The following is a 12,359-nucleotide window of genomic DNA, read 5'->3' as shown; positions in this document are numbered from 1 at the left end:
ATAGAGACCATATCTACTATGTGAATCCTCATCTTTCTTGAAAGTCAGGAGCCTTGGTAGTGGTCAGAACTGGAAGTTGATGTGTTGGAGGGATATATTATCTGACATTAGGTTTCATTAATAAAATTATTATTTTTTCTTTTTTAATTGGATGCATCCTGGATTTAAATTTTACAACTGCACCACAGAGTGACTGGGTGAAAAGGATGTGTATTGGGGGGAAGTGGACAGGCAAAGAAGGGAACATACACAGGAGACAAACAAAATATAAAGAGTAAAGTCAAAAAGCACCTGAAGGGTAATGCAATAAAACACATGCCCACAAGTCTGGTAGGCAGAGAATGGGGGGTGGGAACTCTACTAGCTGCACTTTAACTGTAAAAGAGCCACATGTGGCTCTCGAGCCACGGATTTGCCACCCCAGTATAAAATTTTCCATTACTTCCCTTGGGAGGCTGTTTTCCAGTCTAACAAATCTGTTTGGAATATTTTCCAACCATTCAGCCTAATTTTTCACATGTTTACTCTCATCCCATTTCTCTTAGCTGTATAACATCAGAACACCCTAAAAAATCATCTGAGATGGGTGTGACCCACACCTGATTAGACACCTGTACTCAATCCTATGTGTTAGTTTTACATTACCTTTTTTTAAATGGTCCTTCTGAGAGTTTTCAATTTAATCTCTCTATAATATGCCAACCACTGTGGGATCTTCTTGCATCAAGGAGGAGACAAGATGGAATGCAAAAAAAAAAAAAAAGAATGAGAGAAGACAAGGAGGGGCATGAAAGGGGGGATGAGTTCAGTGGTTTGAGCATTGGCCTGCTAAACCCAGGGTTGTGAGTTCAATCCTTGAGGGGGCCACTTAGGGATCTGGGGCAAAAATTGGTCCTGCTAGTGAAGGCAAGGGGCTGGACTTGATGACCTTTCAAGGTCCCTTCCAGTTCTAGGAGATTGGTATATCTCCAATTATTACTATTACCCTCTCTCTCTCTCTCTTCTTTACATCCCCCTTCTCTGTTCATCATAGTCTTCTCTCTCAATAGTGCTCATTTCACCCTTCTCTTTTCTCCCCACCCACTGTACCTTCTACTCCATTCTTCTTTCTCTGAGCAGGCAGCCACTTTGTCTCATTAATGAAAGCTCTGGGTGAGCTAAGGTACCTTTTTTGGTAAAGAATTGATTGTCTCCCCATTGCAGTGTCAGAAATCAGCAGGGATATAGAAAGGGAAACTCCCCTGAGCCAATATTTTCCAGGCAGAAGAAATAAGAGATGACTGCCAATAATGCCCACATCCATTCTGTGCTGAACACTCTGGAACTAGGCAATGACATTTATAATGGAAGAAAAGATCTTTGTGAGGCTGCTGAAGCCCTACATGCAGGCCATGGTGACTGACAGTCTTAGACTTGATGCCAGTTTGACAGGGGCCTTGATGAGCTGGATGCAGAGTCAAAAGAGAAGCAGCTGTTGAGGAAAGAGAAAAGACGGGAGAAAAAGAGGGAAAAAGCATCACTTGTTCATGCAATTAGTTTTGAACAACTTTAGAGGACTTTTATTTGCTCGTTTTTTAGAAGATGAGCCTAGACATGATTTGCAAGCTTTAACATTTCAGATGCCCAGAGAAGATAATTCTTGTTTTCAAACCCATGGCATTACAGCATACTTGATTATAAGGAAAGAGATGTGTAGCACTGGAAAAATTAAACAGCATTCCATAAACTTGTCTCTCAGAGCCAATTTGTTTAGAAATGGCAGACTTGAATACAAAAACATGTAGGGTACCAGAGAAAGAGACGGAGACACTAGCTGCAAGGACATGAGGAGGGTTGTTACCCAAGTGTAACAATGCATAGCATTTTAAAAGTGCCTAAGAGCTAGATCCAGAGAGGTTCTAAGTGCCTAAGTCCAACATTTAGGTGCCACTAACATTCTCAAAACCATGGCTTGACAGACATGGGCTAATAGGGCTCATGCAAGTGCTCCAAAAATAGCTGTGATGACAGTGCTTTGAACCTGAGACTCAGGCTGAAGTTCAGGTTCCGAAACCCTTCCCTCGTCTCCAGCTCCTAGGCTTCAGAGCCTGAGCTCCAGCCCAAGTCACAACTTGAAAGTGCTGTCTAGACAGCTATTTTTAGAGCACTAGCACAAGGCCTGTTAGCCTGAGTCTGTCAGTCCCAGCTGGGAGGCTCACATCCAGAGGTTGTGCAGACGTATCCTTTGTGAGAAAGGGTGACCTGGTTTAGACACCCAACTTGAGGAGCGAATTCACAGCTGCGAATCCTGAACAAAGATAGGCACCTCCCTCCAACCTGTCAATGAGGTGCCTAAGGCCTAGATCAAAGGAAGTTAGACTCCTAAGTGCCTTGTGAATCTGGGCCCTAAATCCCACCCTCATGCTTACTGGTTTATGATGACTGTTTTTTAAATGCTTAATTTCCCTCATGCAGTGTATGAGCAGCCGGGGCAGCTAACTCAGGCCCAAGGATTACACTAGGTGGCAGTACACCTAGGAGTTAAGTGTTTTAATACTTAAGTCCTTTTTTGATCTAGTCATAAGTGCCTTAAGAACCTAAGTTCCATTTTCAAAAGCGACATTGGCATTTAGAACTCTAAGTCTCATAAAAGCCAATGGGACTTAGACTCCCAGGTACCTAAGTCGCTTGGGTTTCAGCTCTAAAAATGACGTAGGTACTTTTGGACATTTTAGCCAATGCATCTAATTGGCTTTTCTATGAGGACTGAACCTAGGACCTCCAGATTTAAAACCATTTGCCTCTATTGCTTGAGGTAAAGGATAAGGTCCATTAGTAGCAAATACATCTTTAAAAGCAGTCAAAGACCCATATTGGGTTAATGTGGATTACAAGCAGTGTAGCATACGAAAATGACAGGTCCACGGCAAAATGAATAGGCATCCAAAATAAAATCTGCCCATGTCTGTGGTGTTTAAAATGATCAGTTGCTCCAAAGTGGCATATGCTGAGATTTTTAACAGAGACAAGTGATTTTAAGTTCCTTGATTTTTGAATTACCCAACTTGAGATGCCTTAAAAGGTTCTGATTTTCAAAGAGTTCAGCAGTTTCTGAAAATTCGGGCCCTTTACTGTGGCTTAGGTTGAGCCCCCCAAAATTGAGGCACTCAGAAAACTGACTACTGATTTTAGAAGTCTTGGTGACAAACATAAAACTGGTTCATTCAACTGAAGGAATAATGAGGAATTCATGTGTGCATAGCACATAGTACTGAGTATAGTCCCATTATTAAAAAACACACACTGTTCACATTGTGATGGCCTCTGCTGCTGGATCAAAGAACACTACTCCTGAACAGAGTTACACAATGGATGGTAAAATCCTCTTCTTAGAGTCCTCCCAACTAAGTAATATGCTTACCTGATAGGTATCTGAGTTCCATCTTTTAGTACTTATAGCCCATTTCATCTAAAGCCTGGTCTACACTACGTGTTTAAACCGGTTTTAGGAGCGTAAAACCGATTTAACGCCACACCCGTCCACACTAAGAGGCCCTTTATATCGGTATAAAGGGCTCTTTAAACCGGTTTCTGTACTCCTCCCTAACGAGAGGAGTAGCGCTAATATCGGTATTACCATATCGGATTGGGGTTAGTGTGGCCGCAGATCGACGGTATTGGCCTCTGGGCGGTATCCCACAGTGCACCACTGACCACTCTGGACAGCAATCTGAACTCGGATGCAGTGGCCAGGTAGACAGGAAAAGCCCTGCGAACTTTTGAATATTTCCTGTTTGCCCAGCGTGGCGCTCTGATCAGCACGGGTGGTGATGCAGTTAAAAATGAAAATAAAGAAAGAGCTCCCGCATGGACGATGCGGACGTGATCGCTGTAAGGGCAGGCAAATCTGTTCTATCAGCGCTCCATTACAGAAGATGAAATTCAAAATCATTTTTTAAATATCTCCAGACAGATGCCATAGCAGGGACTCAGCGCACTGCTGCGTGACAAGCGTAACGGAAAGCCAAAGAATCAAATGGACGCTCATGGACTGGAGGACTCAAGCTATCCCACAGTTCCTGCAGTCTCTGAAAAGCATTTGCATTCTTGGCTGAGCTCCAAATGCTTCTAGGGTCAAAAACAGTGTCCGCGGTGGGTCAGGGCATAGCTTGGCAATTTACGCACCCCACCACCCACCACCAGAAGTGAAAGGGAAAACAATCCTCTCTTGACTCTTTTACGTCACCCTATCTTTACTGAATGCTGCAGATAGACGCGATGGTGCAGCACTCAACACCAACATCCTTGCTCCCCCCACGCTATGGCTGGCTGATGGTACAATATGACTGGTATCCGTCCTCATCATCAGCCTATTGGCACATGGGGCAGTGCAAAAGGACTGGTAACCATGCTGACTAGCATCTGTCAGGTCGATCAAGGGTGCCTGGTCCTAATTTTTCCTGGTAGATGGTACAGTATGGCTGATAACCATCGTCGTCATAGCAACAGGGGGCTGAGCTCCATCAGCCCCCACCCTTCATGTGTAAAGAAAAGATTCAAGTGCCCCTGAACTAGCAGAGGGATGCTGGGCTCCTCTCCTACACACTCCTTACTGTCCTGTCTGGACTATCATAGCAGCTGGAGGCTGCCTTCCACTCATATCTCACTAACAAGTCACTGTGTCTTATTCCTGCATTCTTTATTACTTCATCACACAAGTGGGGGGACAATGCTACGGTAGCCCAGGAAGGCTGGGGGAAGAATGGAATGAACAGGTGGGGTTGTTGCAGGAGCACCCCCTGTGAATAGCATACAGCTCATAATTTCTGCAGGATCTGACACAGAGCAGCTGTGCTCTCTGGTTCTCTGATACAGTGGTTCTCTAGTACACTTGCCCATATTCTAGGCAGGACTGATTCTATTTTTAGATACCAAAAAGGAGGGATTGACTCAGGGAGTCATTCCCAATTTTGGCTTTTGTGCCCCTGGCTAAGAGCAGCCAGGGGCACTTATGACAGCAGCAAATGGAACAGTGCAAAAGGACTGGTAGCCACGATCATCTTATTACCAATTTATGGATTGGTAGATGGTACAGTATGGCTGATAACCATCTCTGCTGTCATGCAAAAGCAAAAGCATGCTGCTGTGTAGCGCTGCTGAATCGCCTCTGTCAGCAGCATCTAGTACACATACGGTGACAGTCACAAAAGGCAAAACAGGCTCCATGATTGCCATGCTATGTCATCTGCCAGGGCAATCCAGGGAAAAAAGCCGCGAAATGCTTGTCTGCCGTTGCTTTCCCAGAGGAAGGAGTGACTGACGACATTTACCCAGAACCACCCGCGACAATGATTATTGCCCCATCAGGCACTGGGATCTCAACCCGGAAATTCCAAGGGGCGGGGAGGCTGGAACTATGGGATAGCTACGGAATAGCTACCCACAGTGCAACGCTCCAGAAGTCGATGCTAGCCTCGGACCGTGGATGCACACCACCGATTTAATGTGTTTAGTGTGGCCGCGCGCACTCGATTTTATACAATCTGTTTTACAAAACCGGTTTATGCAAATTCGGATTAGTCCCGTAGTGTAGACGTACCCTAAGATCTCAAAGGAGAGTTTACTCTCCTTTGAGATCAAAATACTGTTATCCCAGCAGGGCCGGCTCCAGGCACCAGCCCAGCAAGCAGCTGCTTGGGGCGGCCAACTGTGAGGGGCGGCACGTCCGGGTCTTTGGTGGCAATTCGGCGCTGGGTCTCTCACTCCCTCTTGGAGCAAAGGACCAGTCAGCAAATTGCCTCCGAAGACTGAAGCGGCGGCAATAGAGCTGCAGATCGCGATCGCAGCTTTTTTTTTTTTTCCTTTTTTCTGCTTGGGGTGGCAAAAACCCTGGAGCCAGCTCTGTATCCCAGTTTCTTATAGAGAAGTTAAGACTAGAGCTGTGAAAATTTCCATGATTTCAAATATTTTACCAGTCTGCAATGATATGAAACTTTTGACATTTTTTATAATAAACCAGAAAGAGAGAAAGGCAGCCCAGAATAGCTACTAGTGGTAAGGGTACACACCTAGGAAATGTGACACCAGATTCAAGTTGCTGCTCTATCTGAATCAGAGGAGGGACTTGAAGCTGACTCTCCTACTTCCCAGGTGAGTGACCTAACCACCAGTCTACTGCGTCAATCTCTGACTCAATTAATATTCATTTAATTATGTATACACAGTGGAACAGCTCTAACAAGAGAGACTTGTTAGAGTCTCCCCCACAATATCCAATAACTTGTGACTGGCATTTTCTCCTGGGAGGTGTGAGACCTGGGTGCCAGTCCGTGACACATATCAAGCAGAGAAAGAATGTGAATTGTGGGTCTCCCATGTCCCAGGTGCATGTTCTTGGCTATTGGCTATTGTGGGGGTTCTCTGTCTCTTTGCCCCACAATTCTATCCTGGACCGGACGAGTTTTTCCCAACAACAGTTTTATTGAAACTGGTATGGTCCCACAAAAAAAATACAGGTTTCAGTGAATTGTCATTTTCTGATGAAAAACCATTTTGTGAAAAAAATTCAGACCAGCTCTAGTTAAGACAAAGACTTAAAACTACACAGCAAGTTAGTGGCAGAGGCAAAAGAAAAATCCATCTCTATGCTGAAACAACTAAACCACAGCTTTCCTTTGGGGGTGGGGGGAGAGAAGGAGGGGGATTCGATTACTGGAGATAAGTACTTAAGTGACCAAATCTCTTTTGCAGACACCTCAGTTCAGTTCTCCTGGACATCCACCACAACTCATCCATTACTTTCTCTCTTTCTCCATAGGTATGTTTCCTTTTTCATTTCTCTAATCCCATCTGTAGTATACCACTCTTAAATAATACCACACTGCACATATATGTGCGTGTGTGTGTGTGTGCACACATGCACACACATGCATTTTTTTCATAGTATGTGAACTCTCTTGCTTGCTCTTTGGTATCATAATAAATTATTTATAATTTATTACTGCCTCCCCCTGACAGGGAACTAAAGGACATTTGTATTAATAATAATCTAATTATTAAACTACCACTATAACTTACCCTTACTCTTTTGATTGGTAACCAGATCCAAAACAGCCTTCTGAAGCCCTGGATACATAACAAAATATTGTTACTGAAATACAGAATCAGAGAAAATGCAGGAAACTTCATTGTTGAGCCCTTTAGACCCAGACACAAGCAACCCCTGGAGATCACAGTGAGTGAACCTGTGCTGGCTGGGGAACATGGGGAGAGAAACTAGATGACCTAACAGAGGTTTTCTGCATCTGCTCTCCCTGGGAGAGTATTCCAGAGCTGAAAGATCAGATTCTGGATGCTGCTGTATGAGTGTGCAAGCAAATTAGAAGGTCCAGGAAGTCCACACACATCAGCAGTAGACAGAGGGCAGCCAGAATCCTTGTATTTGCAGTCCCTGAGTATGGAGAAATGTTTTCATTAGTACTAGAGTGTGTTAGGGCTGACATGAGGCATATGTTTTCTCAGAACCCCCAGAGGAGTCATGACTACCAGTACATGCTTTAATCACTATAGAAATTCCTTCTTCATGTCAGAAAAAATGTAATGATCTTCTACCATATTTTTAACATGAAATTCTTCAAAGTTGCAAAAAATATAGATTTTTTCCTATCCTTGTCTATATAAAATAACCATAGTCACTTCTCTGGGTACTTCAGTGTTTCCTCATTCAGCCAAAATAAAGTACTGGAATAGGGTTGGAACATTCGTGAACCTCAGATAGAATTTAAAATAGGTTCACTTACCCAGCCATTTGTAAAGCATTTTGGGAGCTTTCAGGATACACCATACCGTATAAATGTAAGCTATAAAGGAATGAAAGCAAGAATACACGTGCTCTGGTAGGTTGCTGACTGCCACAGGCCAAATCCTGCTTGATGTAAATCACTTAGGTATAACCTCATCTTGGAATTTTCCAGCTTCTGGAGCAATAATGGCTACTAGCACCCTCCGACACCATTTCCAGCATGCTTGGAGTCAGGAGTGGGGACAGTATGAACTAGCAATTCCTGCAGAGGCCACTATGGAGGCTTCTGCATGGGATGAGTTTGCTGGGCCAATGATGAGTCAGTGGGAGGGGACAGTATGATTGAGAAACACAGAGACTAAGTTTAATTTCAGTTTTGAGTTGGAGCTCAGCAAGAAGCGGAAGAGCTCAGGGAGTCTAATTAACTCCTACTCCCCACAAAGGGAGTCTTTGATGTGCTGTGGGATCTAGTGTGTGGGTGATGGCAATTCCAGCTCTACAGATGCCAGAGAGGCAGAGATCCAGCCTGGCATCTGCAACTGAGAGCCAGCCAAAACCTCCACAGGACTCCTGACCAGGGAGCCAGGAGAAGCAAAGACATTGTAAGAGGAACCCTGCCCCACCCAGAGGCAAAGACTTTGTTCAAGCTCACCCAGCAGGACAATAGCAGAGCCAGGAAAAGACCCCAGGTGTCCGGAGTCGCATTCCAGTGCATTACCCACTAGGCCAGACTGCTCCAGAGCAACATTTATGAAAATATGATGACTTTGCCACTGATGCAAAATTCACAATGTAGGTCAATGTATGGGATTCAGCCATATTGACTAAGGCTTACATCTTATTGCTTGAATTAAAGACTTGGAGCTTGGTTTGGTGTAGCGGAGTTAACCAGAGACCGGAAAGAAGGAAATCCCACCCTCCTATTTCCAGTCACTATGCACTGGATGCTGCATTACTTTAGTCCTTACTAACTACTGCATCTGTCCTCCGAGGTGGGGAGCAGCCAGTGAAACTACATCCCTACAACAATACTCTTCCCATCCGGATCCTTGCTGTGTGGCCATGCACAGGGAACCACCACAAAGACAGGCTTCATGGTGCCCAGGCACTGCAGCCCCCCTGGGTAGGCTCTCCAGTATCTGCCCAAAGCTATGCATGCCCATAATCCCCTCATCAGTTCTGCACTATCTGAATAGCAGCAGAAGTGGCGGCTTTTGCCAGTTAATGCCAATACAGAGACTGTAATCACTGGAACTCATTAATCTCCTGGTTATTACTAGAACAACTGTAAATGGAGCTGCTAGAGCTGTGTGCCACTGGATTAAGTGCATCTTTGGTCATACATGCATATTTATACCGAGGAGGAACAGAGACATTTGAGAAAACTGGTAATATATGTGGTTCTTACTATATCATGGAGTATAGACTAAAACTTGGTTTTATGTATTTATTTGCAGTGAAATTGTACAGGTTCTGCCCCTTCCGCTTCTAATGTTTCCTGGACCTTTATCTTTTGGATCTCAAAAAGAAAAGCAAGCCTTAATTAATTAATAAAAAATGCTATCCTTAAGACATGAATATATGGGAATATGCACTTAAGGGAAGGGGAAAACAGCTTTATGGAATTCTTCATCCTTCTTGTCCAAAGGACTGTGGTAAATCATACTCATATCTCACACCAGTGAAGCCTTCACACACCACATCAAATCTAGACTGTCAGATTCCAAATACATCAGTTTAGTTTTCCCCTTTTTCTTATACTGCACCTGACCCACAGTGTCATCTATGTAAAATGGCATCTGGAAACCCTTCCACATTATTTTTTTAATGCACAGACTATTTTCTGTAGAAAGAGAAATCCAGCAACATAACAATTTTTGTACATTTAGCGTGTTTCAGAGTAATATAACATGCTCATGTTATGCAACCTATTTTTTTTTCTCACGCTCCTGCATACTTCAAGCCCTATAATCATACCTCTTTTTGTGCACTTGAAGACTATTCCTGAGAAAAAATCCTCTGCAATTTGTATTTGTAGAAGAAAGCAGCTAACTCTGTACAACTTGATCAGGTGAATTGAAAATTATTTTACCTTTTCCCATGTGTACACTAAAAAAAAAATGACACTTCATAATCAAGATTACATTTGTTGCTCCTGTGCAAGAAATAATATTTCATAGCTCATCTAGAGTGTCACCAATACGAGCAAATTCATTATAGCAACCTGGTAGCTGTCCTCTGCCATACAGGACATATAGGTTTCATTCTCAGCTTCTAACTCTGAAGTGGCAGAGCTGCCGCAGCTAGTGACATCTCTCACGTTATTCCACATCCCCGCTGGCGTTAAAGGTATGGTGTTGACTAGCTCTGGGGAGGACCCTGTGCAGTTATTCTGGGTTGGAAAGGCAATGACAGTGCCACAGCTGGGTAGCAGAGAAGTAGGGAAAAACAAAAGGAATCCCCAGGGGCTAACAAGAATGCAGAGCCCCCCCGTGGGTGTCAGCATTGGTGTGGTTTCAAATGGATCAGTAGAGCTGGCTGATTAATTTTTTTCACAAAAAATAATTTTGATGAACAATCAGAACCAAAAACTGTTCAGTACAAAAATAATGATCAAAAACCGTTTTTGAAAACTTCCTCTCCCCACCCTCTCATCCACAATTTCGGTTACAGTTATTTTTCGAAAAACCAAAAAATTCTCTCGGGACATTTTGACCAAAAAACAAACAAACAAACAAACAAAACTCCTCTCCCCTCCCCAAATATCCTGGAAAAATAATTGCCATTTTTTTGGTCAGCTGTAATAAACCATGGTTAGAGAGAATCCACTACCATATAACTAAGAACACCTTATTTATTCAAATCAAGAGCATTTAAAATACTGATTTACTGTTCCTTGTTGATGTTTATTTTTTTTTTTGCATTTCATTTGACAAGTAAAATTAGACCAGTTAGTTTCACTTCCTGCTTCCTGTGCATGATCAAAATGTTGCACCTTAATCTAGGTGATAGTGTCTGTTAATCTCGAGGGGAGGGGGATTTTCCATAGAGTCAGGTGTACTCCGTTAGTCTCCTTTCCATTTGTGGGACATCTCCCAACAGTATGCAAACATCAGAAGCTGAAATTGCAGGGCTCTTTTAAATTAATGCACATCATAGCCAGACTTTTAGTAACATCTTTTCTATCCAAGTAAGCTTCAGAGATCACCTATAGTTACTTTAAACTTAAATAAACTCTGCGTGGAGGAGCCATCTAAGCCTTTCCAACCCCTTTCTGCATTAATATGCATAAGCCACCATCCTCTCCTCTTCTCCTCCCCCAAGATAATGCCAATAGGGGTCTTTTCCTTAACCTTATAATGAGCAGCTAAGGATATCCATGGGGGGAGGGAGGGAGAGGGAGTATTTTACAATTTTTTATGCATTTTTATTTATTTCTTTAAAATCTTTGATTATGAATAGGGTCAAGCTATAGCTCAATTAACATTTTATGCTTTAAAAAAATAGTGCTCAGCAGCATTTTAATAAAAAAGTGGACACAATTTTTGTAATGGAAAGCTCCCCAACAGCCAATCTGCTGCTTCCAGATGGCCAAGGCACAAGAGACAAAAATTTAATACACCTCCAGTACTACTGGATGGAGCAGACACCTTAGGCAAAATGCACCTCCTGTATAGACTAGAGACTCTGTTCTACATAGATTCTTATACCACTCTCATCACCATAATATCTGAACACCTTACCCTGAACAAAATGCATCTGCAATGTTTCTGGATAGACTATGCCACAATGTCTATATGGAATTCAGTAGGAACACTACTAAAATGGAGCAGTGCATTTCAAGTGGAGGACTAGCAAGCAAAGTAGTCATAAAACAACCTTCTCCCCAGTATTTCAGTATGTCTAATCCAGATCTTTCTTCATTCCCTATTAAAATTCCCTTAGAGTATATATTATTTTTCATGTAATACATTGAAGGATAATGTCTCCAAATATTTTTCTGAGATTATTATAGGACTTTGGGTTTCCCTCTGCACTATACTTATGCTTCCTGCATATTGTTATTCAGCGTCACCTCTCTCCGATTTCCTCTTTAGATTAGACTTTCTGCTGTAATATTCGCTAGAGCATTTATCCTTTCAGTCAGGGAATCACATATATGTAAAGGGGACCAAAAGAAGGTGCAGGTTACAGCAACTTGGACTCATCTGTGAATTTGGCTAAAAAGGTGTGTTAGACTGATTTTTCTTCTGGGTTAATCCACTGCTTTCAAAGCACCTTGATTTCATTTTGCAACCATCAGGAATATGGACTCAGAGATGTATCTTGGATATCTAAACAGATTTCATATTTACAAGTAGGAGACCTTCCAAGGCAATCAAAATGTCTGGATTTGAAGATTAAAAGCAATATTATTTTTGACAACCCTTCCCCCCATGTACAAGTAACATTTAAAATAAGAACAAAACTTCCACCATTGTCTAGTCAGCCCTTTTGTACCTGAACTCTGTGTAGATATCTTTCGCAGACTGAAGAATACTTCTTTGAATACAATGGAGACAATTGAAAGTTCCCTTAC

The sequence above is a fragment of the Mauremys reevesii genome, linkage group 4 (genome assembly GCF_016161935.1).
Source record: "Mauremys reevesii isolate NIE-2019 linkage group 4, ASM1616193v1, whole genome shotgun sequence".
Classification (NCBI taxonomy): Eukaryota; Metazoa; Chordata; order Testudines; family Geoemydidae; genus Mauremys; species Mauremys reevesii.
Note: the sequence above shows the minus strand (reverse complement) of the source record.